Source organism: Triturus cristatus, chromosome 5_1, assembly GCF_964204655.1.
Source record: "Triturus cristatus chromosome 5_1, aTriCri1.1, whole genome shotgun sequence".
In the NCBI taxonomy this organism is placed as follows: domain Eukaryota; kingdom Metazoa; phylum Chordata; class Amphibia; order Caudata; family Salamandridae; genus Triturus; species Triturus cristatus.
In genome coordinates, this window is record NC_140587.1 from 730,695,718 (window position 1) to 730,723,050 (window position 27,333).

Genomic DNA, 27,333 nt, shown 5'->3' on the forward strand with positions numbered 1-27,333 from the left:
CAGCACTCAGACGTCTGTGTATTCCACTGTGTCTGAAGATGAAAGAGTCATGTGTACTGCCGGGGTATTTGGGTACGATGTCTGTGATGAGATACTTAGCGTTGCACACAATCTGTATATTGAGGGAATGGTAGCATTTCCGATTCCTGTAGACATATTCAGTTGCTGCTGGGGGTGTGATGGCCACATGGGTCCCGTCAATGCAGCCAATGACGTGGGGGAAACGTGCAATCTGGTAGAAGTCCAGTTTTGTTTGCTGTAATGCCTGTTGGGTGGTGGGGAAGTAAATGTGATGTGAGAGCCTCTGCAGCGTTGCATCTAGGAAGGCATGGAAGAAACGCGACAGTGCACTCTGTGACACCCCACCAACCTCTGCTATTACCCGTTGAAAACTCCCTGACGCCAGGAGGTGCAGGGAGCACAGGACCTGCACATGTGTGGGAATTGTTTGTGTCCTGCGTGTAGGGTGCTCCAAGTAGGGTTTCAGCTCCTCAATCAGGTCCATTATGGTCTGTGGGTGCAGTCTGTACTTGTTATAGATGTCCTCTTCAGTGTGCTGGAACAGAGTGATGCGCAGCCTGAATATACGTTCCTGTCTCATTCTCCTCTGAGCAAGGGCCCGAATACGCAGCCTCCCGGCTATCACGAACATTGCTGCCATTGTGGGTGGGTCTGTTGCATTATGGGGTGGTTTATGTACCTTGCACCAGTTTATCACCTGCAAGCAATTGGTGTTAATTGCGATTTCTTAAATTGCAAATTACGTGAAATCGCAATTTGCGATTTTTTCTTACATGCGCTTGCGATTTCTTAGTTTGCGATTTCTTGTTTGCGATTTTCGCTAAGCTAAGAAATCGCAAATTAAGGATTCGCAAGGAAAATCGCAGTTTGAATGTTTCGCAGCCTAAGAAATCGCTAATTTAGCGATATCTTAGTTTTTTGTGTGGAAGTGTGTCATACATATGGAATTGCGAAAAATCAGTCGCAAACGCTGTTTTTAGCGATTCGAAGCGTTTGCGACTAATTTTTCCTTTCGTACATATGCCCATTAGTACAGTTCAACGCAGTATTTATAGACAAGATACATCCTTTTATTCAAGTCCTATAAATTCTTATGCTCTTGCAAGGCCCCTTATATTTTGTGTCTTTCATCTTCTGAAGATTTCTGTTCAAATCTGCTCACTGGGCGGTTGGGGAGTACAGATTTGCAGGTCCTTAGCTCTTAACTACAGACCTGCTTGGTACTTCTCTTTTTTGTTAATTCTGACCACATCTTATTGCGTTGTGCAACGAAGACTCATCTTTTTTGCAACTTTTCCATATGGTTGTATATTTTTTGTCTATTTCACCTGCCACGTATGACTCCTAACGCTGACCATGGGTGTGTCCGAGCTTTCCCAATAATAAAAGCAAAAGAACTCCACAAATATTCTTTGCTAAACCAAAGAGCAAATAGCCAGGAAAATATTAAAACATGCTGGGCACATCTTCCCTTCACTGAACCCCATTATTTATCTGCTATTTTTGATATCTCATTTTTTGACCACATGTACGTTTCTTGTATAATTGTACCTCCCATCTTTTCAATTTTGAAACCTGGCCAGATATACTCAGCGATTTAGCTGTCACAAACCATGCCAATAGCTAAATTATAGGGTTTGAGACTGCTTAATCACTTTCTCTTATATTCCAAACCAATTTAGCAATTCAAAAAAGTGTTTTTTGCTTCACAAAACAGATTAAGAAATTAAGGGTGTCCTTTTGGTGTTACTTCCAAATTGCAAACCAATAGCATAATTTTGGTCACATTGAGGCTTTAAAAAGTAGTTATTCAACATGAGGCACAATCCAAATGACATTTTGAATCAATTTTTCTACAGTCCAAGTATGAATGGTTTGTGACTGTTACTCTGATCGCAAACCATTGATGAGTTACCGACTCCCAAGTTGGGGTGATATTGATTCACAAAGGAGAAGGGGTCCCTTAGACCAACGCCACAATGTAACTTCAAACTTTCGAAAATGGCCCTTGCTATAGTACTAAAAATTCAAAATTTGCATTGGTCTTTTATCAATCACTCAGTCAATCAACCAGTAGATTTGTAGAGCATGACCTGCCACTCGTGAGGGTATTAAGGTGCTGGCAATAGCCGAATAGCGAGGGCTTCCGGGGCTATTGAAGCTCTGGGAGAGATGAGGTGGTCCGGAGATGAAAGGGTAGCTCATTCAATGTCTTCAATGCTGGGTAGGAGAAGGTGCGACCTCCACAACTGCTAAGACGAATGGCGGGGCAAGGGTTAGTGAGAAGGAAGCGGAGAAGGTGTCTGGTGGGCTGATGACAGTTCCGACGGTGGTTTAGGTAGGCTGCACCACAGTTGTGCAAGGCCTTGTAAGCTTGGGTTAGAAGCTTGAACTGGTATCCTTTCTGTACTGAGAGTCAGTGGAGTTCCTTGAGGTGGGGGGTGATGTGGATTTGTCTAGGGAGATCCAGGTTGAGTCTGACTGTGGCATTCTATATGGGTGCGTAGTCGTCAGTTCCCTCCATAGAAAGCATTGCCATAGTCCAGGCAACTGGAGATGAGAGCTTAAGTGATGGTGCATCTTGAGTTTTAGGGTAGTCGTTTCAATATCTTTCCATGCAGAGGATGAAGAAGCAGGAGGAGGAGACAGAGTTGATCTGAGTTGCCATGGTTAGCTTGTTGTTGTGGATGATGCGTAGGTTTCTAGCATGGATAGGGGGGTAGGAGTAGGTTACGGTTTAGAGGACCATCAGGATGCATCCCATGGGGAGAATTTGTTTCTGATAATCAGTACCTCTGTCTTGTCTATGTCGAGCTTCAAAATACACAAGATGATGGACGGAATGTTGCACATTGGCAAAACATTCACCCCCAGTCACAGATCTGGGTCTAATCCATCGTTATTTTGATCACCACACCACCCCAGTTCAGACATAGCCATATGCAAATCAGTCTTGACCCTGTGCCTCATGGGAACAGTCCAACCCGAACTGCCAAGCCATGTCTTCCCTGGGCCGGAATCAAGCATCCTAGGAACGGTTTCGGGGTTTCACCCCTCTTCAGCCAGGATAGCTTGACTCCAGTGGTGTAGTGAGCACGGGACCCACGTCTGGGCATACCCTTCCCACATAGGGCGAACAGCAAAACACACAAGATGATAGACGGAATGTTACACATTAGCAAAACATTCACCCCTCTTCAGCCATGATAGCTTGATTCCAGTGAGCTTCAGGCAGTTGACCTTCATCCAGTTGGTGACATCTGTCATGAAGTTTAGGAAGTTGGTCTTGGTGTTGGTGGTGTCTTCAGAGAGGGAGAGGATGTGTTGTGTGTCATCAGTGTAGGAAATGATGTTGAGTCCATGGGTTTTGACGATGCTGGCCAGAGGAATCATGTACTGTTTTACTTTACTTGGTTTATAGTTTGCAATTATGTAACAGAAGGTCACAGAATCACAATTGTGCCAAATGTGGATCAAATTAGAGTTATTAATAAAAGTGATTTTTATTTTTGGGGTTTTCTCACAATACATCAGCTCATCTTGCAGCATTTGTCATTAATTATTTTAATCGATCTGAGAGTCACCACACTGCATGGCTTGAGCCATTGTTAGGCTATGCAGTGTGAAATGGTCTTATTGTTTGGTTTCATATGAATTAACAGAAATCACATTGTATAACTAGTTTGAAAGTCATATTAAACTACAAATAGTAGTATTTGTAATTTTGCAGTACATGTTTTGACATCAGAGAGTTGGGAAAAGCCAGAATGGCCAATGAATACTTTAAAACTCTTACTGAGTTGAAAATGGAAGTGGTGATCTAGGGTTTGCTCATTGAAATTGGAAGGCGTCGCTCAAATCTAAACCACATAGCACTTGATTAGCAATCATGTTCTTGGCTTTCGTAGAAGCAACATTTTGCTTTCAAAAGAGGCTCAGTCTGTTTCTTGGCTTTTCTTGAGGCTTATAAACCGATAACTATCACTCACTAAGTTTACTGCTCATGAAAGTAAAAAAATGTGCCCTTTGGCAATCCACCCCTTTTCCATGCCTGTCATAGGAGTAAATGTGAGAAAATGTGAAATATTACTCCAAAAGTACATCCCAGCTCATCGTCAATGTGTGTTGTACACTGGTGAGCATGCATTTTTCTGTCTGTACAGATTGCACTGCCTGACTGATGCTTTGAAAGGCCATTCCATGCTTAGTAGCACTATGTAAGAAATCGGGGTATTATTTGAAGGGGGTGAAAACCCACTTCAAATATTAAGCACAATCCTTTCCAGCGTGACTACAAATGTCATAAAGTAAACTTGTCTTCAACTATCTATTAGATGTCACTTAGAAAAATCAGCCCTACCTTTAGAGACAATGGGCCAATAGTATCAATGTTAGGTTTTGCGATTCTCAAATAGCGAAATTTCTGGGATTCGCTATTTGAGAATCGCAAAACGCTATGTATGTAGGATTTGCAATACATTTTGCGAATCCTACATGTTCCTTAATTGCGAATTGCAAATTGCAATTCTCAATTAAGGAATACCTCCCCATTCATTCCTATGGGCCTCGAGGCCCATAGGAATGAATGGGAAGACATTCTCAATTTGCGATTCTCAATTAGAGAATCGCAAATTGAGAATGCAATTTCGAGTGTGCTAGAGTGTCAAAAGGACACCCTGTTGCACCCCTGAAATGAGCATGGGTGCACATGAGGCACACATACATGTCCTAAGGGCATGTGTGTGCGCCACATTCCACTTTGAAAAATGCAAAAATTTGCATTTTTGAAAGAAATCGCAAATTACCACCAACCTATAGTTGGTGGTAATTTGCGATTCCTTAAGGCCAAATTGCACTTTTTTGGTGCTTCTTACATTGCATTTAAGGAATCGCAAAATTTGAGATTCCTTAAATGCAATTGCAAAATAAGGAATCGCAAATTTTGCGATTCCTTATTTTGCACGCAGATTTGCCTTCATACATACCACTTAGCAAAATTGCGATCGCAAACGCCGAAATTCAGCGAATTTCGGCGTTTGCGATCGCAAATTTGCTTGATACATATGGCTCAATGTATTTATGCAGTACTAAAAAAATAAATAAAGTGAAAATACAACACAAAAAAAATCCCAAGCCAATTTAGAAAAATAAAGAATATTTTAATCAATGAAATGACACACACAAAAAGAAGAAAAATCCTTTGAGTGGAAACAGAGATACAGATTTTTAAAGTTTGAATGAAAAATAGTTCCAAAAAGCAAAAGGCGCCAACTGTGGTTATCTGATCATGTTAGACCAGGTCAAAGTCAAAAGTTAAGGCCGACCTTGATGGACAGCTGGCCAGATACATGGGCCAGGTTCGTCTTGGTGGAAAGTTTACCTTCTGACTTAGTTTTCTAGAGAAAAAGAGCTTGTCACTAAGCAAAGGATGTCAGCATTGATGCATGGCATAGAAGCTGGTGAAACTTGCAGTTAGGCAGGGAAGAATACAATTTGACCACAACAAAGGGTTCCAGCATCAAGGGGCATTACTCTGAACTCACTCCCACAAAGGCAAAAAGGACTAAGTCAATTCCAGACGGCACTGGTATTTTAGAAAGCAACTAAAAGTCTCTTGAAGCTTGTTGTGGCCCCGTTGCTCCAACGGGAAGTCAGACAACTGAAACTTGGAGTCACTTCTTGGTTCCTCTGTTCATAGGAAGTATGTTTTAGTGAGCACTCCAGGAAGATTAGTGCCTCTCTCATGTAATCCCCCACTCCATCCCCCTCTCATTTGTGTTCATTCTATGTTTGCTGATGTAGTATTAATGTTTCAATACTGTCCTTTATTTATTGGATCATTTTTTTTTTTGTGGCCACCATCTTCCGAAAAAGGTTTTGCTCATGAAGACTGAATAGGACCAGAAGTTGGGAGCTTCTCTGGTGTATATAATGTATAAGAAGTATCGCCTGTATAGCTCTCATAGCAGGTGACTCAGCAGGCAGATTGCAGAATAAGGATCAAAATGGCTGCACTTGACTTTGTCCTTGTTGTTTTTTCTCCAATGCTGCTAGTCACAGCTAATTGGTTTCTGAGCTTCTGCTGCCTTTAGAAATAGTCACTTCTGGGTGCAGCCCTCAATTTGAATTTCAAATAATGTAGGCAGCTGGTTTAGGTCGTGGAGTTCCTAAAGTGGTCTCAACATCGTAAATATGCTACGTAACGCAGTTAGAACACTTTTGTTTTATAACCGCTAAGTTATTTCACTTTGTCTTTCTGAGACCTGTTGGGTTAACAAGCTTCCTGCTGCTTACCAGTCCCACTCTCGTCTGCCATGTTTGGGTTTTAAAAAATCTCCCAGCGTTTGGAGTGAAAAGAAGGATGTAGTTGCTAATAAAAGCTCCAAACACATTCAAGAACTTCACAGTAGCATGACACTTTTCATTTAGAGCATTAACTGACTGTAAGTAAGTTGGAAAAATTATGTAATGTTCCACAATATTCAACAATGTACCATGATCTTGAACAGACTTTTTTAGAGCAAGTATGTGTTATGGCAACTGAAACATCACAGGAATGAGCCCGCAACACAGAAATGCATTATTTTAAGAACTTTTAATGGGGCTGATATGGCTGTCTGTATTCCTATGTTGATCTCTGGCTCCTTGCTTAGGGCAGATATGATGGTAATATAGCCATTACTTTAGGACATTGGAAGTCACAATTGGTACTCTATCACTTCAACCTAATGTTTTGTTGTGCTGATAGTCCATAGTCCCAGGATTTCTGCTATGCCTATTGACTGGTAATGCTTCTTGAGCTCCACACAATCTGGTCTCTTTCCACCATGTCTGCTCCCCCAATGCAAGAGTCTGGCACACAGCCTGAAAAACATATATGGAGAGTCTCTTATGGTACTAGCAGAGCACTAGAGCTACTGATATTTGTGTGTAGTCGATGGCACCTGTATGTAGGATGAGTATGTTCTGGTTGTCGGAAGTCTTATTGCAAATGTAAGTTGTTGATGATATAATTATGTTTGGTCAAAATCTTTTCCATTTGTATTTGTGTTCATAAACTAAGCACTTTAGCAACTGCAAGAGGTATGCAAAATGCTAAACCAATTTCAAATCAATACAAACTTGTAACATGTACATGTTTATATGTTGATTTTGTGACATTGTGGAATGGTACATTTTTTTGCTTTTGTGTAGAAGAGGGTTTCATGGGTAATTTATGCTGTTCTTCTTTTCTCCTTGATACTTGCAATTGATGGGATCATTAACTGGAAAGTATCACTTTAGTTCGTGCTTGCCATCTACAGTGGTGCTACAAACTGTCTGCTATATTCCTTGTGCAATAATGCTATGTGCTAAAACCTCTTTCCCAAATGTTATCATTGACATTTCCACTGTGGTAACGATGTGTACAGGTGGATTTAAAGGAAGGCATACTTATTATCGCGTGCTCACATGAATGCCTCTAAAGTCACAATTTGGTTGATGTAGGAGAGTGGCGAGTGATGGTATTGAAATAATCATGGGATGGAAGAAGAAGGGGCAGTTGTATTCCCGCTCATAAAGGAATAGCATGAGTTCTTATGCCCAAACTTCAGTGCTGCATGTCCAACATTTCTACTACTCTGCCAGACCTGCTTCGCACAGCGTTTTACAAACCAGATGTCTCTATAGGTGATAGTAAACATAATGTTGTAAACATAATGTTGTTCATGGAAGCTGATGTTGAGCATTTAATAACCTTCACTCACATGTTGGGTCACATTTCTTCAGATAGTTCAATATTCTGTTAGTGGCCAATGTCATGGTAGTTTCAATTTTTTGTCTATAAGGCTGACACTGTTATATGACTGAATTCCTTGTAGCCACTTAGCTGCTATTGGACTGGGTGCAGGAAGTTAAGAGGGTATAATTTTGGTACTTAACCTGAACATATCGTTTTGTTTCTAAGTTTCTTATTAGGCAAGTTGGAAATATCTTACTTGTCAAGTTAAGGGATCATTTGATTATATTTTCATATATTGGCAGTAGTATGGCCTTTTCTACTCTTTTAGATAAACCTTTGTTCAAGTTGGTAAACTTTACATGTTTTGAATTCAATTCATTGTAGATTCTAGATACTATGATTAGGTCTTGCACTGTGGAAATAATATATGGACCAGTGCAGAAAGTGAGTTTCATGGACGAGTAGGCAAACAAGTAGAATTGTTTATTTAGAATTCCTGTATGAGTAACCAAAGTAGCAACTGAAAGTCTGCTGATACAGCACTTACCAATTAACTAATAGAATTGAGTCTTGAAAGGCTTCGTATCAGAGCAAAAATGTTGCCAGCTCGGGAAGTCGAGTTGATATTTCTGTTGTGCACTCACTTATTGTGAAACTCAGTGGCCATTACTCTGCAGTGAGCTTGAGCACCACTTGATCCGTTATACTCTGCCACTCGGACGGCACGCATCTAGTTTAATAAACTACGGGGCATATTTACAAGGGCCATATCTCCGCTTTTTTGGCTTTTAAAGCCAAAAAAGCGGAGATCAAAATATCGCCCTATTTACAAGAGGGTGATAACATGCATTAGCGCATGTTAGCACCCTTTTACCCGACGCCTCCCTTTGCATCTCTAATGAGATGCAAAGTGGGCGTCACTGGGCAGTACAACCTTGTAAATATCACTGACGTACACATCGCAATATTTACAAGTTTGCTCACGTATTTTAGCAGACGTTATTTTTTGGAGAAAACAGCTGTCTTCTCCAAAAACTAGTGTCTGCTAAAATGCAGACTTAGCTATACTTACCATTGGGGGTGGATTATGCTGATACAACCACAGGGTCGTATCAGCAAAGGTTATCGCCGTTTTCCATGGAACATCGCAGGAAAACCAGCGATGTTCCATGGAAAACATTGCTATCGCTGGGAAATTATCGCCATTGCGCTATGCGTTGTTAATACAACGCTGCATAGCGATAATTTCCTGCGATAGCCAGCGATAACATTTTTCTCGCTACGAGCGGCCAGCGATAATTATCGCTGCTGCTTGTTAATATGCCCCAACATAGGTGCATGCTTAACTTAACCCTTAAAGGGTTGTGAGGTGCCCCTGCTCCAATGTTTTAGGGCTCTGTAATATCAAACTGTAATATTTTGCGTTCTGATTCCTTCAATTTTACTGTTTGCTCATAATTTCAAAAGCAGAAATCTAATGCTGGAATTTTAAAAAAATGGACACCACTGCAAGGTTTCCGCAGGAAGGGCGCAGTATTGGTTTGTTTGGACATTAACCAGCTTTGATTTGATCAGCATTAGCTTTGTTCTGAAGCTGCTAAATAAACGATTGCTCTAGACCTTTCATCACCAGCATTATTGTTAGGGAATGAACATTCTTTTTTGATATACGTGTATTAAAGAAATCGATCAATATGTTGGAGCATGTTTTCTGATTTTTGGAATTAGGACAACTGATTACATCAGAAAAACGTAAGTAGTGGGCACTACGATATTGGAGGCAGGAGAAAAGATTGCTATGAGGTGAATGCAACGGGAAATATATATTTCTTTTTATTCTGTCAGGGTCCAGAGGTTTTTCTTTTTTCATGATTTAGAGCTTGTCATGGATGAGTACTGCTTCTGAGATGGGATTGAGAAATCTGTATGTAGATGTGTGAAAGTCCATAAATAAATATTTTATTGAAAGCTTCGAGATCACTTTTATTTAATGTTATATTATTCTTTCAAGGGTTTTAGGATGCCATTAGTGTTATGTGGTTGGTGCAATTCTCATGCTTAAGTGTTGTTATTTTGACTACATCTTTTTTATTTCAAATAATCGACTACTAAGGTTTATGACTTCTAATATAGAAATTTGCCATAATACCTAGAAACATATCAACCCCTTCAATTAAACTACTTTCATTGGAATCGACCTGCAACTTAATTACTTCTTATCAGTTCTTTGAGGGATAGAAATTATTTTATTTGGAGGAATATGTTGATTACATTTTTGGTCTCTGAGAGTACGTTTGTGGAGCTGTTTCCATACTTATCTTTGTTTGTGCAAGAAAGTAGACACAGCATAGTAATGTTCTATTACTTACCGGTAATCTTCATTACTCCAGGTCCGGTTGTCTTTGTCCCACTCATTTACACATTGGAGATAACCATCTCCCAACAGAGAAAAAGAGCAGAGGCATGCTGGGACCCTAATACTGCCCCTCCCACCGGGAGTACATAAGCAGTACTTACCCAGCATCCCATCTGTACAACCAAGCCCAGACAGGAAGGCCGGCTACCCGGGAGTGATGGAGGGGTGCATGAATGGGACGAGGACAACGGGACCTGGAGTAATGAAGATTACTGGTAAGTAATAGAACATTACCCCCAGGTCCCTTATGTCCTTGTCCCATTCATTTACACATTGGAGAATACCAAAGCAGAAAACCGGCCTTCCGCACCCACAAGCACACCCAGGAAACCACAACCAAAGCAGCAACCCAAGGGAGCACCGAGAAGGAGGAAAAGGGACCCGCAGGAAATAACCGGCCCGAAACCCAGAACAGGACCGGATACAACCCAAAAAACAGAAGGCCAGAGCCCCAACAAGGAGGCCGTCAACCAGAGAAACCGGAGACAGGGCAACCGGATCCAAGACCCAAAGGACACGGCCAAGCAACCCACCGGACAACGCCGCCCAGCCCAGAACCACCGGGAAGGCACATAAGACACACCAGCCACAAAGACACAGAGCAAACCGCGACCACCCCGAAGAAGGCCAAAGAAAGAAGCCAAGACTGGCTAACAGAACGCAGGCACAAGCACCCAGACCAACAAGGAAGGAGGAGAGCACAGGCCAGAAACTGGCCCACCCCACCAAAAACGAACGACCCAGCCCCAGAGAGCCTAGAGCAGGGTCCGGACAGGAGCAAGACCCCAACCAAACAGAAAGACAGGCAAGGGGAAGAAAACCGAACGCCCCCGGAGTCCAAAAAAAACTCCACCGGGAAGGAGGCCACCAGCCCAAATGGGAAGGTCACCAAACCTAGAACAACAGGGAGGAGGAGGCCAACCCAAAGACCACAGGCCAGAGACGCACCCAGAAAGAACCAGCCGACAGCCGACCAGCAAGGAGAGGCCAACAAGACCGGAAACCAACAACGAACAAGCCCAACAAGGGCGGGGACAGAGCCACCGGCCACAACCCCCAGAAAACCCCCAACCCCAAAAGGGAGGGAGAACAGGGCAGGAAAGAAGGCCAGAGCAACCGGGATCACCCAGCAGCCCCCAAACCAGGAAACAACCAGGCAGGAACCCACCGAACCACAGAGGGCAGACAAAAACAGGCGCCAACATGGCAGAGGACCGCTCAGCAACCCACACTCAGGCCAAGCACGCAGCAAGGCCAGGAGCAGCCGAAAAAGAAACGTCCCCAGGGCGCACAGCACCCAGACCAAAAGGCCCCAAGGCCCAAGCCCAGCCACACCGGAGAGGAGCTAAGAAAACAGCACAAACCAGGGCAACAAACGCCAAAAGGAGCCAGGAAGCCAGGAACAAGGCCAAGCAACCCAACGATGCAGGAGGACCCGCAGGCCCAACCAAACCCCGGAAGGAGCCCACGCAGTGCCGAGGCCAAAGCAAACGGCAGGGAGGAACAGAGGACCCCCAGCACACTACCGCCGGACCACACAAAAGGCCGGAAAAGAAACAGAGGAAACCGCCAAAGCGGAAGCCGCAAAGAAGCAGAGGGACAAGCAGCAGGAAAACCCCAGACAACCCGCAGCCAGGAAGGAGGACCCCACAGGGGCAAGAGCACAACAGAACCGCACCCCAACCAGAGAGGGGCGGGAAGGCACCCAAACAGACACACACCGGGAACAAAGCCCGGGGAAGCGAGCCAGGATACCAGAACAAGGAACGCCCAGCAAAACACACCAAAGAGCAGGCCTAAAACGACAGCACAGCCACAAAGCCAAGGAGGCACAGCCCAAGGCCACCCCGAACCAGCAGGAACCCGGCAAACCCGGAGTCACAGGACCCCAAACAGGCCCCAACACAGGCGAAACAAGCCCAGGAAGAGAACCGCCGGCAGGAGAAGGCCCCGAAGGACTCACCAGGATGTGGCCACAACCGCACAGCGCCCCGCCAGGACACAAAAGAGAGCCCAGGCAATGACGCAGAGCCCAAAAAGGCGACCAACAGCCACACAAAACCATGCAGGAGCGGAAAGCCCCAGCAGACACACAGCCAGGAACAAACAGCAGCGCACGAACCCCAGGAACCAAAAGGGGAACCGCCACTGGAACACAACCCAGGGGGGAAGCCAAGGAAAGGAAGAGCAGGTGCCCAACCAAACCAGACAGAGAAGCCCCCACCTGGCACCACCAGCCACAACCAGGAACAAACCAGGCAAAAACAGCGGCAAGACCAGGCGGGCAGGAAACCCCGGAAGCAAGCTAAAGGCAAGACAAGGGAGAGCCAGGGTAGGAGCAAACAAAAAACAAAAGCAGCCAGACCCCAGAAGCAACCCAAGCACACAGAAGGCCCCGGGACAAGCACCCGAAGCCCCAGGCGCAGGCAGAGGAGGCAGAGAGCCCCAGAGAGCCCCAGGCACAACACCAGGAAGCCACAAGAGGAACCAGACGCAGCCCAAGGAACGGGAGGAACAAAGCCAGGAATCAGGAGACCCCACGCACCAAACCCCAACCAACCATGCCGAAGCAAAGGAGAACACCCCGAACCCACAGCAGAGCAGAGGCCGCAACACAACAGCCAGCCCGCAGTGGAGGGAAGGCCACCCAAAAAGGGGCGGACAGACAGACAGACCCAACACACCCAAGGCAAGGCCACGACACCTGTGACACCCCGAAAAGCAGGGCATCAGAGGGGCAGCAAGAAAAGCGGGGAAACCCGAGGCAGGACCAACAGGAACCCAGGGGAGGCAACAGGACCCCCCCCTGCAGCCGCTCAAGGAGCAGGAACAGCGACTCACCACCTACCAGGGGCAGGGAGCCGTGGAGGAACCCAAAGGAGAGGGGACCAGAAGCGCACCCCAACAGGCCACCGCCGAGGAAGCGAAAGGTGACCCGACACAGTCGCAGCAGAGGAGAAGGTGCAAGCAGACAGGGAGACCCCAGCAACACAGGGAACCCCAGGAACGAGCACAGACCGAGCCTGCAAAAAAAGGAACCATCCACCACAGAGGCGACAGGAACCCACGCCAACCCGATACAGGCCCCCAAATAGAAGAGCGAATGCCAACAGCCCAGAGAAGCAGCAAACGATCCCAACGGAGAGGAGAACCCCCCAACAAGACCCGAAAAGAAAGATGCAGAAGAGCCGGGAAAGAGGAAGAGGCAGCGGCGGGCCACCCTACGCAAGCCACCCGACCTAGGGTCACCAGCAACCAGGGGAAAAACCGCGACCACCCCCCCAGACCACACAGCCCAGGAGGGGGACGGAGCCCGGAGCAGCCGCAGGCACAGGGGGCACACCCTTAACCAAGGGCGCACTCGAACCGGGCAGAGCAAGCCCAGAGCAGGGCGAGGGAAAGAGCCGGCAGCATGCAAACCAAGACGGAGGAGGAGAGCAGCCTCGACAGGACTCCCCCCGAGAGGAGCGGTGGAAGCAGAATTCGCACCCACAGAAGCACAGCCCAAACAAGGCGAAACTGACCAAATCAGCAGACACCGGAGCCCAGAGACCACAGCAAGCCCCCCTCGAGGCCCCAACAGGACACACCCCAAGCAGAGCCAGCTGAAGGCACAGTTAGCCGACACCAGGCCCCAACCCGGAAACCCAGCACCAAAACAGGTATTCAAGTGGCAAGGCCACACCCCGAAGAAACCAGCAGACTCAGAGGCAGTAGCCAGAAGGAGTGCCCCACTGTCACAGGCACAAACCCCGGCAGTAGGAGAAGGACCCGGACACACAGCAGGCAATCGGACAGAAGGCGTCGCAAGGAGCCACGCACCCCAACAACACCGGAGCAGGGCAGCCAAAGTGAAGAGCAACAGCACAGCGCCAGCACACAGGGAAGCCGGGAGGGCACCGACAGGGAGGTAGCTCAGAGCGAGAGCGCATGCAGCAGAAGCATGAGGTCCCGGGCTCAAATCCCGGCATCCCCAGGAGCCACCGCAGCCCAACAATGCAGCAGTAGGCAAAACAAGACAGAAGTACATAACCATACATGTGCAGAAACAGACAGACTGAAACATTGCATGACACAACAGAACACTGGTAGATGCAAAGCGCAATTATCACCCAGGGGTCTCAAGGTGCTGAAGAACAGATGTACATTGATATCCAACTCAACGGTGCAGGAAAATGAACATCAAACCGTGTGAAAGAAGGAGCCGGCGGTGGGATACAAACCCCAGCAGCGTAGGGGGCCGTCACACCAAAGCCACATAATGCAGCCATTGAGCCACAGCCTCTGGCTCCCAAATGCGAAGGCAGGCGGCAGAGAGAACAGCACTCCAGGGAAAACGAGTCCGAGAGCAGTAAACTACACAGTGCCGAAATCAGAAGAAAATGGCTCAGGGTATGTTCCCTGGTCCTTGCGACACAGCACACTGGACGAGGCGCCACCTGTGAAAGCACAGCATGAAGCGACACCATGAGGCCACAGTAACTCTCCTTCCAAAGAAAAGGAAGACCGCTACGCGGTACTCACCCAGAGAGGGGGCCGAGATGCCACCAGAAAGACAGCCCCCCTCCAACAGCCCCAGCGATCCGACCCGGCGGGCCCATCAAAACCAGGAACGCCAGGAGACCACCAAACGCAGCATGCCTTCCACCTGGCCCGGCCCCAGGAACACGCGCACGTGACCCGGAAGCAACCGGGAGACCGCAAAGGGCCGGCCGGAGAAAATCAGAGCAGCGGCACGCGAACCCTGGAATCAAGCAGCAGAAACCAGCAGACTCCACCAACTGTGAACGCCAGGGCGCCCACAGACCTACTAGGCGCAAAGAGCCACAGGGGGCAGATACGGCCACGAACAGGCCCGCAACCCATCAAGCCCGGCAGGCCAGGAGGCGGACCAGAAGATTTCCCCCGCCCTCACAGCCAGGCAACAGGGCAGGGGGAGGAGAAAAGAAAGACCACTCCAGCCCAGCAGAAGCAGCACCAGCAAAACCACGTCCCTTCTGTCGACAGACAGAAAAAAAGAACAGACTGGATGCTGGGTAAGTACTGCTTATGTACTCCCGGTGGGAGGGGCAGTATTAGGGTCCCAGCATGCCTCAGCTCTTTTTTTCTGTTGGGATGTGTAAATGAATAAGGCGAGGACATAAGGGACCTGGGGGTAATGCAGAATTTCATTATTACCATAGAACATTCTCCCCTGTATTCCTTTCAAGAAATTCCTCTAAGAATAATCAAAAGCTCAATTAAATGCTCAGGAGGTGGTGAAATGCAGCATTAATTTGTCAAAAAGGCAATGCAGCACACCCCAAAAGTAACATGCACCCCTAAATCAATCTTATCTCCGGGTGTAGTCCATTATGTGTAAATATCATTCAAAAAACACAATCGATATCCGTTCTTGATATAACTGGATATGTTATATTTATTCATTAGTGATCATACAGGTGTCCAATTTTCACAGCGCAGCCGACGCGCGTTTCACCCAACGGGCTTTCTCAAGGCTGCATATATACAAAAAGAAAAAAAGAGAAACATAGCATCTAATATTCTGTATAAACAGATATGTAACCAATATTATTAACTATGTAGCGAGTTCAAAGCAAATTCATTATTTTTTAATATACAAACAACATCAAAGACCTATCATCTGGTCCAACAAGTTAAAAGCATGGCTCCAGGGGAAAGTGCCCCCCAAGAAGAATGATCCCCTAGATAGGGTGATTTATAGAGAGATAGATCCCAAAAGGTTCCCCAGATGGATAGAACGTAAATATACGAAAAACAACTGAGTGACTCAATCCTGTATACTTGATTTACCCAATTTAATCATGTGCATGCAACCGATATAAACAGTGAGTGTTAAAAAGGAGGTGCCCATGTTGAGTACCAAATCAGCAAAAAAGGCATACCCGTGAAGTGCTCCGGGTAGAGTTATAAGAGGTGATAAGGTCTCACCTTGTAAAGTACAATGTCTCGTTCGTGTTTGATGTGAAAAGCTTGAAAAATCTGTAATAAAAATGTGCCGAATATACAAGCTAGTAATCAACTGACATGGTATCTACCACATCGTATATTGAGGCGTTAGGTATTGCTTACCTACTCTCAACCGAATGGTCACGTATATTTCACATGAAGTACCACAGGTTAGAAATTATCGGCGTTGTCAGTAGCTGTAATGTTAAGAGCGATGAGAAGGACCAGGATCCGTCCCCTCTGAAACAAGTGTATGGTGAAGACAAGTATTCACTGAAGTGTTCCGTACATATCATTTCCGCAAAGAAAATAAATAGCGCGTAAGTATCCTAAATTAAGTATTCAAACGAAAGTGACTTAATGTTAAGTCTAATGGTGGTCGTAGCGTCAACAATGTTCATTTGTTCATACGTATTATTGGTTGTTATAGTCCTTCGGTTTTCCTTGTGCGTTTAAAGAGACGGCGTGTTATATAGAACATAGCATCGCACCTATTACGCGCAATGCCTCAAATGTTTCATTATTGTTTCCAAGCAGCATCTGAACTATAAGTTTCAAACAGGAAAAGCGCGAGAGTATATCAGTGGTCATTAAAGCACGCTTAGTTCCACTACATTAAAGTTACGAAAATCGTAACATGGACAAACCAGTGTCACACTCACCTTGATATTGTAACTAGTTCTCCCACAGTGTCTGGGCGTTTGGAATCTGAGTGCTTCCCGCCATTGTTAGAAATGTACGCGGAGCGTAAGGTCATAGAGATAGAAAGTGGACTAACGAAATACGTAGTCAAAGTTGGTTTCTATGAACTGGCGGCCATCTTAAAACGATCGAATATGTAAGTTGTGTCTTAAATTTGTCGTTACCTAGAAATGTCCCAAATCTCTTAAATGAGACCGCGATTGTAAAGTATTATAAATAAACTTTTTTTAGGGCAAATAAAAACTGAACCTTATATCCAAAGTGATGTTAGATAGGCGAGAAGTCCTAATGTTATGTAACAGATATTTACAGATCAGAAATAGAAAGGACAGATAGTAGTAGGTCATATGGAATAGGAATCCTGGAACCACAACATGTATCGAAAATACTGTTCTGTAAAGCATAAACGCCAAATAATCTTTTGTGGCTTAGTTAGTACATATTCCATTGTAATCATTGACAATCAATATACATATCAGTTGCATTTTGTCCCAGAACAGAAAATTGTGGTTATCTCTCATGGTACATATAACATTGGATTATAAAAATTCAAATAATTCCTTATCAATGTTGATACCGTGTTCAACTGCTCTAAGGGAGATAATCCATTTACATTCATTCTGTCTTAAGAAACTTACTCTATTGCCACCTCTCTGATGTGGCAGTATAACCTCAAGGCCATGAAAAGTTATCCTGATCAGTTCTGTTTGGTTGTGTAAAGTGTTGAAATGTGAGGCTAACGGATATTGGGTATTGTTGTTTCTGATGGCCCTTAGATGCTCTTGTATCCGTTCCTTTAGTGGTCTGATGGTACTGCCTACGTAAATTTTCCCACATATACAAATAATACAGTAGATGACAAATTTCGTGTTACAGTTAATAAAATCATTAACTGTATAGATTTTTTCAGAATTGTATTTGAAGGTGGTTGTCCTGTTTAGCGCAAAGGGGCAAACATTGCAGGTCCCACATTTAAAAAACCCCTTGGGTTTAGCTGGTAACCATGTCCTTTGAGAAGTTTTTGAGATAAAACTGGGGCATAAAGATTGTCTCAGAGTATTGCCCCTGGCAAAAGTAATGTTAGGTCTAGATCCTACCGCCTCCAGAATCTTTTCATCATCTGTTAATAAATGCCAGTGTCTTTTGAGAATTTTAAATATTTCAGCACTGGCATTGGAGTACGGTGTAATGAACCTAATGATTTTTGTGCTACCTGGCCTTTTGTTGGTTTTCGTACGGCCCTTCAGCAAGTCTGTTCTTGTCATACTGTTTATGCTGTTGCGTGCCTTTCGGATATCTCCTGCTTTATATCCTCTGGCCAAAAATCGTTGTTCAACTGTGTTTAATTCATTCTCCAAAATCTGTGTATCACTACAATTTCTTTTGATACGGATCATCTCCCCCAAAGGAATTGCTTTGATTTGTGAAGGTGGATGTGCGCTAGTGGCATGCAAAACTGCGTTGCATGCCGTATCCTTTCTGTACGGACGTGATTTCAGTTTGTCCTTATCCACTATGATTGTAATGTCGAGAAAATTGATATGTGTAGTACTTTCGGTTTTGGTGAAAGTTAAATTGAAGGGATTATTATTAAAATACTGAAAGAATTCTTCTAACATTGCCTTTGTACCTGACCAAAACATAAGTATATCATCTATGTAACGGCCTAAAAATAGGACATTTTCCGTTAGTGTACTAGGGCCCTTCTTCCAAAGATGATTAAGTTCGAAATAGCCCATATAGAGATTGGCAAATGAGGGCGAAAATTTCGCCCCCATTGCCACACCTCTGATTTGGCGGTACCAAGCGTCATTGTGAATGAAAATGTTGTTTTTCAACACCAATTCTATTAGTTCGAGTATCATGACCGTATGTTCTAGAAATTGTATGGACCTGGATTCTAAAAAATATTGTGCTGCCAGGATTCCCATGTCCATGGGTATACTTGTGTAGAGGGAACACACATCCAGAGTGACAAGATAGTGTCCCTCTACCCAGTCTACATCCGAAATCTTACTTAGCACATCTGTAGTGTCCTTTATGAACGATGGTAAGTTCACTACCAATGGTTGTAAATATGAATCAATATATTCTGAGATCCGCTCAGTTGGTGATCCGATTCCCGAAATGATTGGCCTGCCCGGGGGGAAGGGTTCATTTTTATGTATTTTGGGTAAAACGTACATGCACGGTATGGTTGGTGTGTCATTGTAAAGATATCTAAATTCGATATCTGAGATCAAACATTTGTCTTTCCAATACCGTAACGTATTGCATATAAGTTCTTTGGTAGTGTTGAGTGGATTGTGGTCTAAAAGTTGGTATGTCATATCGTCATTTAGTTGCCTGTTTATTTCAGCCATGTAGTCAGATTTATTCATGAGTACAACATTACCTCCCTTGTCAGCCTCTCGGATGACAAGGGAGGAATCATTTTTAAGTTTGAACAAAGCCTGTTTTTCCTCCCTTGAAATGTTTACTGGGTGATGTATTTTCTTCAAAAGATATTTGTCTTCTAATTTGTATAGATCATGAAAAATGTTGTGCTGGAATTTGTCTATTAGATTATGACTTGGCAATTGTGGTGTAAATCTAGATTTGTGTCTCAGCCCACTGTCGGAGCTAGCAAATGTATCGAAGTCTAGATCCATTGCTACGTCTTGTAGTGATGGAGTACTGTCACTATCATCAATTGATAGCAGTAATTGAACATCTTTGATGTCCCTAATTGATGGTAGATTTTCTGAATAAGTAACATTATCAATTGTACTAGACAGTTGTTGTTTATCTTGAAAGTATTTAAACAGTTTGATCTTTCTAACAAATTTAAAACAACTCACATGTAAGGATGTAAAGTTTGGAACAGCACTGGGACAGAAACTCAGTCCTTTGCTCAAAATTTTAATTTCATGTTCATTAAGCACATGATCCGAAAGATTAACAACATTCACAGTGTCATTGCGTATGGTATTTACAGCATTTGTCAGTTCTTTTGGTTGCGTACACTTGATCTCGTGGTCACCCCTGTTCTTTCTTGTCCGCCTGTGACTGGTTTTTCCCCTTCTTGCCTTTTTTGGCCCATATCTTTTCTGTATGTCTGCTTGTTCCCTTTCCTGAAACGTTGTAGTTCTAAAAAAAAGGGATCAGATGTGGCCCCCTCCACCCGTGTTTGTATATTCAATGATTCACTGCTAGTGACACTACTGATACTGGACGTGTCTGAGGTACTGGCCGTGTCGGTTGGTCGGGGGAGATGTCCAGAACCAACCGAATTCACGTCCATTCCAACATTGTCGAACTTTTTGGCGAAGGTATAGACCCTTCCCTGTTTATAGTCTCTTTCATCCCTCCTTATTTTCTGAGATTTTTTGTCCTTTAGATATAACTGGTGTTTATATAGTACTTCTTTGAGGATTGCTAGGTTTTTATCCCTCACTTCAGGTAAGTTTAATTCTTGAATTTCCTCTTCCAATTTTGTGATCTCTACAATGATTTTACTACGTTTGAGTTCAGCATCCTTGATCAAAATCTCCATCATTCCAACCGATGAGTTGAAAAGTTATTTTTCCCATTCTTTAAGATGACCCCTGTCCAGGTCTTCAAATGACTGAAAAATAAGAATTCGGAGACCCCTAGGTACCTGTCCTTTTTCTATGTATTTACGTAAGATTGTTGCGTCCCACCACCTGGAGATTTCCTGATGTTTCAACCTCTCTAATCTAATGAATTTTAGTCTCATTCCTTCTTTTCCAGTTGATTTGGTATTTGCTTGACCTGAAATTGTTTCGTTACTAAAAAGATCTTCTAGCAACGCATCTCTGTTGTCCTCAAAATTGGCCATTTTCAATTGTCAAAATATTTTTCCGTCATTTGAAGACCTGGACACGGTCTTTTTTTAAAATTTGTTAGAAAGATCAAACTGTTTAAATACTTTCAAGATAAACAACAACTGTCTAGTACAATTGATAATGTTACTTATTCAGAAAATCTACCATCAATTAGGGACATCAAAGATGTTCAATTACTGCTATCAATTGATGATAGTGACAGTACTCCATCACTACAAGACGTAGCAATGGATCTAGACTTGGATACATTTGCTAGCTCCGACAGTGGGCTGAGACACAAATCTAGATTTACACCACAATTGCCAAGTCATAATCTGATAGACAAATTCCAGCACAACATTTTTCATGATCTATACAAATTAGAAGACAAATATCTTTTGAAGAAAATACATCACCCAGTAAACATTTCAAGGGAGGAAAAACAGGCTTTGTTCAAACTTAAAAATGATTCCTCCCTTGTCATCCGAGAGGCTGACAAGGGAGGTAATGTTGTACTCATGAATAAATCTGACTACATGGCTGAAATAAACAGGCAACTAAATGACGATATGACATACCAACTTTTAGACCACAATCCACTCAACACTACCAAAGAACTTATATGCAATATGTTACGGTATTGGAAAGACAAATGTTTGATCTCAGATATCGAATTTAAATATCTTTACAATGACACACCAACCATACCGTGCATGTACGTTTTACCCAAAATACATATAAATGAACCCTTCCCCCCGGGCAGGCCAATCATTTCGGGAATCGGATCACCAACTGAGCGGATCTCAGAATATATTGATTCATATTTACAACCATTGGTAGTGAACTTACCATCGTTCATAAAGGACACTACAGATGTGCTAAGTAAGATTTCGGATGTAGACTGGGTAGAGGGACACTATCTTGTCACTCTGGATGTGTGTTCCCTCTACACAAGTATACCCATGGACATGGGAATCCTGGCAGCACAATATTTTTTAGAATCCAGGTCTATACAATTTCTAGAACATACGGTCATGATACTCGAACTAATAGAATTGGTGTTGAAAAACAACATTTTCATTCACAATGACGCTTGGTACCGCCAAATCAGAGGTGTGGCAATGGGGGCGAAATTTTCGCCCTCATTTGCCAATCTCTATATGGGCTATTTCAAACTTAATCATCTTTGGAAGAAGGGCCCTAGTACACTAACGGAAAATGTCCTATTTTTAGGCCGTTACATAGATGATATACTTATGTTTTGGTCAGGTACAAAGGCAATGTTAGAAGAATTCTTTCAGTATTTTAATAATAATCCCTTCAATTTAACTTTCACCAAAACCGAAAGTACTACACATATCAATTTTCTCGACATTACAATCATAGTGGATAAGGACAAACTGAAATCACGTCCGTACAGAAAGGATACGGCATGCAACGCAGTTTTGCATGCCACTAGCGCACATCCACCTTCACAAATCAAAGCAATTCCTTTGGGGGAGATGATCCGTATCAAAAGAAATTGTAGTGATACACAGATTTTGGAGAATGAATTAAACACAGTTGAACAACGATTTTTGGCCAGAGGATATAAAGCAGGAGATATCCGAAAGGCACGCAACAGCATAAACAGTATGACAAGAACAGACTTGCTGAAGGGCCGTACGAAAACCAACAAAAGGCCAGGTAGCACAAAAATCATTAGGTTCATTACACCGTACTCCAATGCCAGTGCTGAAATATTTAAAATTCTCAAAAGACACTGGCATTTATTAACAGATGATGAAAAGATTCTGGAGGCGGTAGGATCTAGACCTAACATTACTTTTGCCAGGGGCAATACTCTGAGACAATCTTTATGCCCCAGTTTTATCTCAAAAACTTCTCAAAGGACATGGTTACCAGCTAAACCCAAGGGGTTTTTTAAATGTGGGACCTGCAATGTTTGCCCCTTTGCGCTAAACAGGACAACCACCTTCAAATACAATTCTGAAAAAAATCTATACAGTTAATGATTTTATTAACTGTAACACGAAATTTGTCATCTACTGTATTATTTGTATATGTGGGAAAATTTACGTAGGCAGTACCATCAGACCACTAAAGGAACGGATACAAGAGCATCTAAGGGCCATCAGAAACAACAATACCCAATATCCTTTAGCCTCACATTTCAACACTTTACACAACCAAACAGAACTGATCAGGATAACTTTTCATGGCCTTGAGGTTATACTGCCACATCAGAGAGGTGGCAATAGAGTAAGTTTCTTAAGACAGAATGAATGTAAATGGATTATCTCCCTTAGAGCAGTTGAACACGGTATCAACATTGATAAGGAATTATTTGAATTTTTATAATCCAATGTTATATGTACCATGAGAGATAACCACAATTTTCTGTTCTGGGACAAAATGCAACTGATATGTATATTGATTGTCAATGATTACAATGGAATATGTACTAACTAAGCCACAAAAGATTATTTGGCGTTTATGCTTTACAGAACAGTATTTTCGATACATGTTGTGGTTCCAGGATTCCTATTCCATATGACCTACTACTTTCTGTCCTTTCTATTTCTGATCTGTAAATATCTGTTACATAACATTAGGACTTCTCGCCTATCTAACATCACTTTGGATATAAGGTTCGGTTTTTATTTGCCCTAAAAAAAGTTTATTTATAATACTTTACAATCGCGGTCTCATTTAAGAGATTTGGGACATTTCTAGGTAACGACAAATTTAAGACACAACTTACATATTCGATCGTTTTAAGATGGCCGCCAGTTCATAGAAACCAACTTTGACTACGTATTTCGTTAGTCCACTTTCTATCTCTATGACCTTACGCTCCGCGTACATTTCTTACTATGGCGGGAAGCACTCAGATTCCAAACGCCCAGACACTGTGGGAGAACTAGTTACAATATCAAGGTGAGTGTGACACTGGTTTGTCCATGTTACGATTTTCGTAACTTTAATGTAGTGGAACTAAGCGTGCTTTAATGACCACTGATATACTCTCGCGCTTTTCCTGTTTGACACTTATAGTTCAGATGCTGCTTGGAAACAATAATGAAACATTTGAGGCATTGCGCGTAATAGGTGCGATGGTATGTTCTATATAACGCGCCGTCTCTTTAAACGCACAAGGAAAACCGAAGGACTATAACAACCAATAATACGTATGAACAAATGAACATTGTTGACGCTACAACCACCATTAGACTTAACATTAAGTCACTTTCGTTTGAATACTTAATTTAGGATACTTACGCACTATTTATTTTCTTTGCGGAAATGATATGTACGGAACACTTCAGTGAATACTTGTCTTTACCATACACTTGTTTCAGAGGGGACGGATCCTGGTCCTTCTCATCGCTCTTAACATTACAGCTACTGACAACGCCGATAATTTCTAACCTGTGGTACTTCATGTGAAATATACGTGACCATTCGGTTGAGAGTAGGTAAGCAATACCTAACGCCTCAATATACGATGTGGTAGATACCATGTCAGTTGATTACTAGCTTGTATATTCGGCACATTTTTATTACAGATTTTTCAAGCTTTTCACATCAAACACGAACGAGACATTGTACTTCACAAGGTGAGACCTTATCACCTCTTATAACTCTACCCGGAGCACTTCACGGGTATGCCTTTTTTGCTGATTTGGTACTCAACATGGGCACCTCCTTTTTAACACTCACTGTTTATATCGGTTGCATGCACATGATTAAATTGGGTAAATCAAGGATACAGGATTGAGTCACTCAGTTGTTTTTCGTATATTTACGTTCTATCCATCTGGGGAACCTTTCGGGATCTATCTCTCTATAAATCACCCTATCTAGGGGATCATTCTTCTTGGGGGGCACTTTCCCCTGGAGCCATGCTTTTAACTTGTTGGACCAGATGATAGGTCTTTGATGTTGTTTGTATATTAAAAAATAATGAATTTGCTTTGAACTCGCTACATAGTTAATAATATTGGTTACATATCTGTTTATACAGAATATTAGAGGCTATGTTTCTCTTTTTTTCTTTTTGTATATATGCAGCCTTGAGAAAGCCCGTTGGGCGAAACGCGCGTCGGCTGCGCTGTGAAAATTGGACACCTGTATGATCACTAATGAATAAATATAACATATCCTGTTATATCAAGAACGGATATCGATTGTGTTTTTTGAATGATATTTACACATAATGGACTACACCCGGAGATAAGATTGATTTAGGGGTGCATGTTACTTTTGGGGTGTGCTGCATTGCCTTTTTGACAAATTTTAACATCTTTGAAATTCGTGATTCTTGGAGATGACTATTACTCGTGGTGGATGAGTATGTGGTGATTTGCTAGCACCCAATACAACTGTTAAGAACAATTTATTGCATCACTGCGTATACTGAACGATGTGCAGGTCCTCATAGCATATCCACTGTTAAGTATATTTACAAATGCAGCATTAATGTTCTCTCAGATCTATCTACGAGTTTCAGAATACAACCCAATTAAGGTACATGCACATTGTAGAACTGTATTTAATTGGGTTCAATAATAGTGTGTATTGCACCCTGTCTGGGTTTGCTGGCCACAATTCTTTGAATAGTGCATCATTCTACTGGACAATGAAATAACTATAGCCTTTTTAACAGTCTTTTGTGACAGGTTCTAGATGTGGTGAAAGCTATCAAGTTGAGAATGGCACTTCAGACTCCTTGTAATATTAGGTTAATCTATAGTTATTCAGTTTTCCTGTTGAATTGGGCAATCCTCCAATGTGCTCAATGTGATCAGGTTGCAAACCTGACTTACAGCAAAGCCATGCTCCAGCTTCCTTCTCTCTAGTGTTTGGATGAATGCAGTGGGTTCTGACTAACAATATCCATAACAGTTGCCCTGCAAGAGAGCCCACTGCACATAGACTTCATTCGCGTGAAAAGGATTCAGGGTAAAGATCCTCACTTTAGGCCAGGCACTGATACAACACAGCACCTATGAGACAACTGCACATACCATTTTGGCAGATGGAACTAGGTAGAGGACCCAGTCTGAAACCGGGCCCTGAACCCGCCCCTGTGCCACAAGACCACTGTATTTGCTCTTTGGAAGTGCGCAACAGGCTCTGGGTGCAGTGCCTCGCTTGCAGTCAGGCCTTCTGCCAGCCACCATTCTTCCGAACGCACTGTGCATTGCCTTCCACCAAACAGAGCTGCTTCAGGACACAAGGCGTGTCTTGCAACCTTGCCCTGCTCCAGCCCATGTGCCTCTGGGCCTGCTGCATCTGGCCTTCAGCCATGTATAGTGTGTTCACAGCACAGGAACTGTCCTCCAGCCACGCCTTACTTATCCTACAGGTGACAATTGTGAACAGCCTTCAGGGGTGCACATAGTGGCATGACCACAGAACTTAGAACCATCTCTGTGCTAGCACTCACTGCACATTGTCTTCGAATGTCAATAGCCATGCCTTTTTTCTCTTTTTCACTTTTTTTAAAGATTGCACAAAAAGCAAAAATAAATGTACTTAACAAATACGGCCCGTATCCAGATCTATGAACTTGGCATGGATATGGAAACCGTGCGACAAGAATCAAGGACACAATCTGTCCATTCGTATTCCCTACATCTTCCCATGTGTTAGGGGATGGTGTGCTTCTTCCTTTGCACCTTCCCGGCACTTCTTTTCAAGATGTAGGCTTTGGTGTCTGGCATTGATTAAGGGCTGCCACAACAGATATAACCCTTCAAAGCCCAACCATTAACTTTTTGCAACGCTGGTTTCCCAAAAACTTCTTAACATATTTACTCCAGTTTACAAAAAGTCCGCTTTCTGAGTAAAGCTTTACGATCATGCTATATTTTTTGTAAATCTATTGAGAGGTTTTTACAGCAGTGAAGAGCAACAATTCCCATAGAAATTTAAAACACTTTGGGTAGATTTACTAAGATTTTAAGCCATGAATGCATCACAAAAGTGACTCAAATCATCATAAAATCTTTTTTTTCGATTTACTTTCCAGCACTAAACTTGTTTAGCTTTAGAAATAACGTGAAAGTAATGCAAAGCAGCGCATAGTACTGCTTTGCATTACATAGCATCAAGGGGGGCATACCATCGGTTTGAGCATGGCGTTCCCATGCAACCACCCAAGGTTTCTGACTTAAAACCCTATTTATTAAATAAAGTAGACAGAGTTTAGCGTCAGAAAACTGCACCCTTTTGAAGTAGACGTAACTAACGAAAAATGCTTTCATTTCTTCTTCCGACTTGGTACATGTGCTGAACTTTACAACGTGCATACAAAGAGGGAAAAGGGTTAAAGTTAGTCTATGCATAATATTTTGTACTGGAAGGAGACACCAGTGCACTATGGCACAAAGGTATCTCCGTGCCGCATGGCAGCTGATTTAAGTGCTAGCGCTAGGGAAAGGGGAATATAGTGCCATATTTCTGTAACTATGGTTCTCTCCTCCTCTCTCCATTTCACGAAACGCAGCATTTGTAGCTGCTGCACAGCGCTACGTGAGTAGGTGGTAAATCTGGCCCCCCAATTTCTTTAGTGAATCCTCCTCCATCCCTATTTCCCCAACTGACGTGACCTGTACAAAACCTGGCATGTCAAAACATGCTTGGAAGATCAAAGCAGGTGCAACATT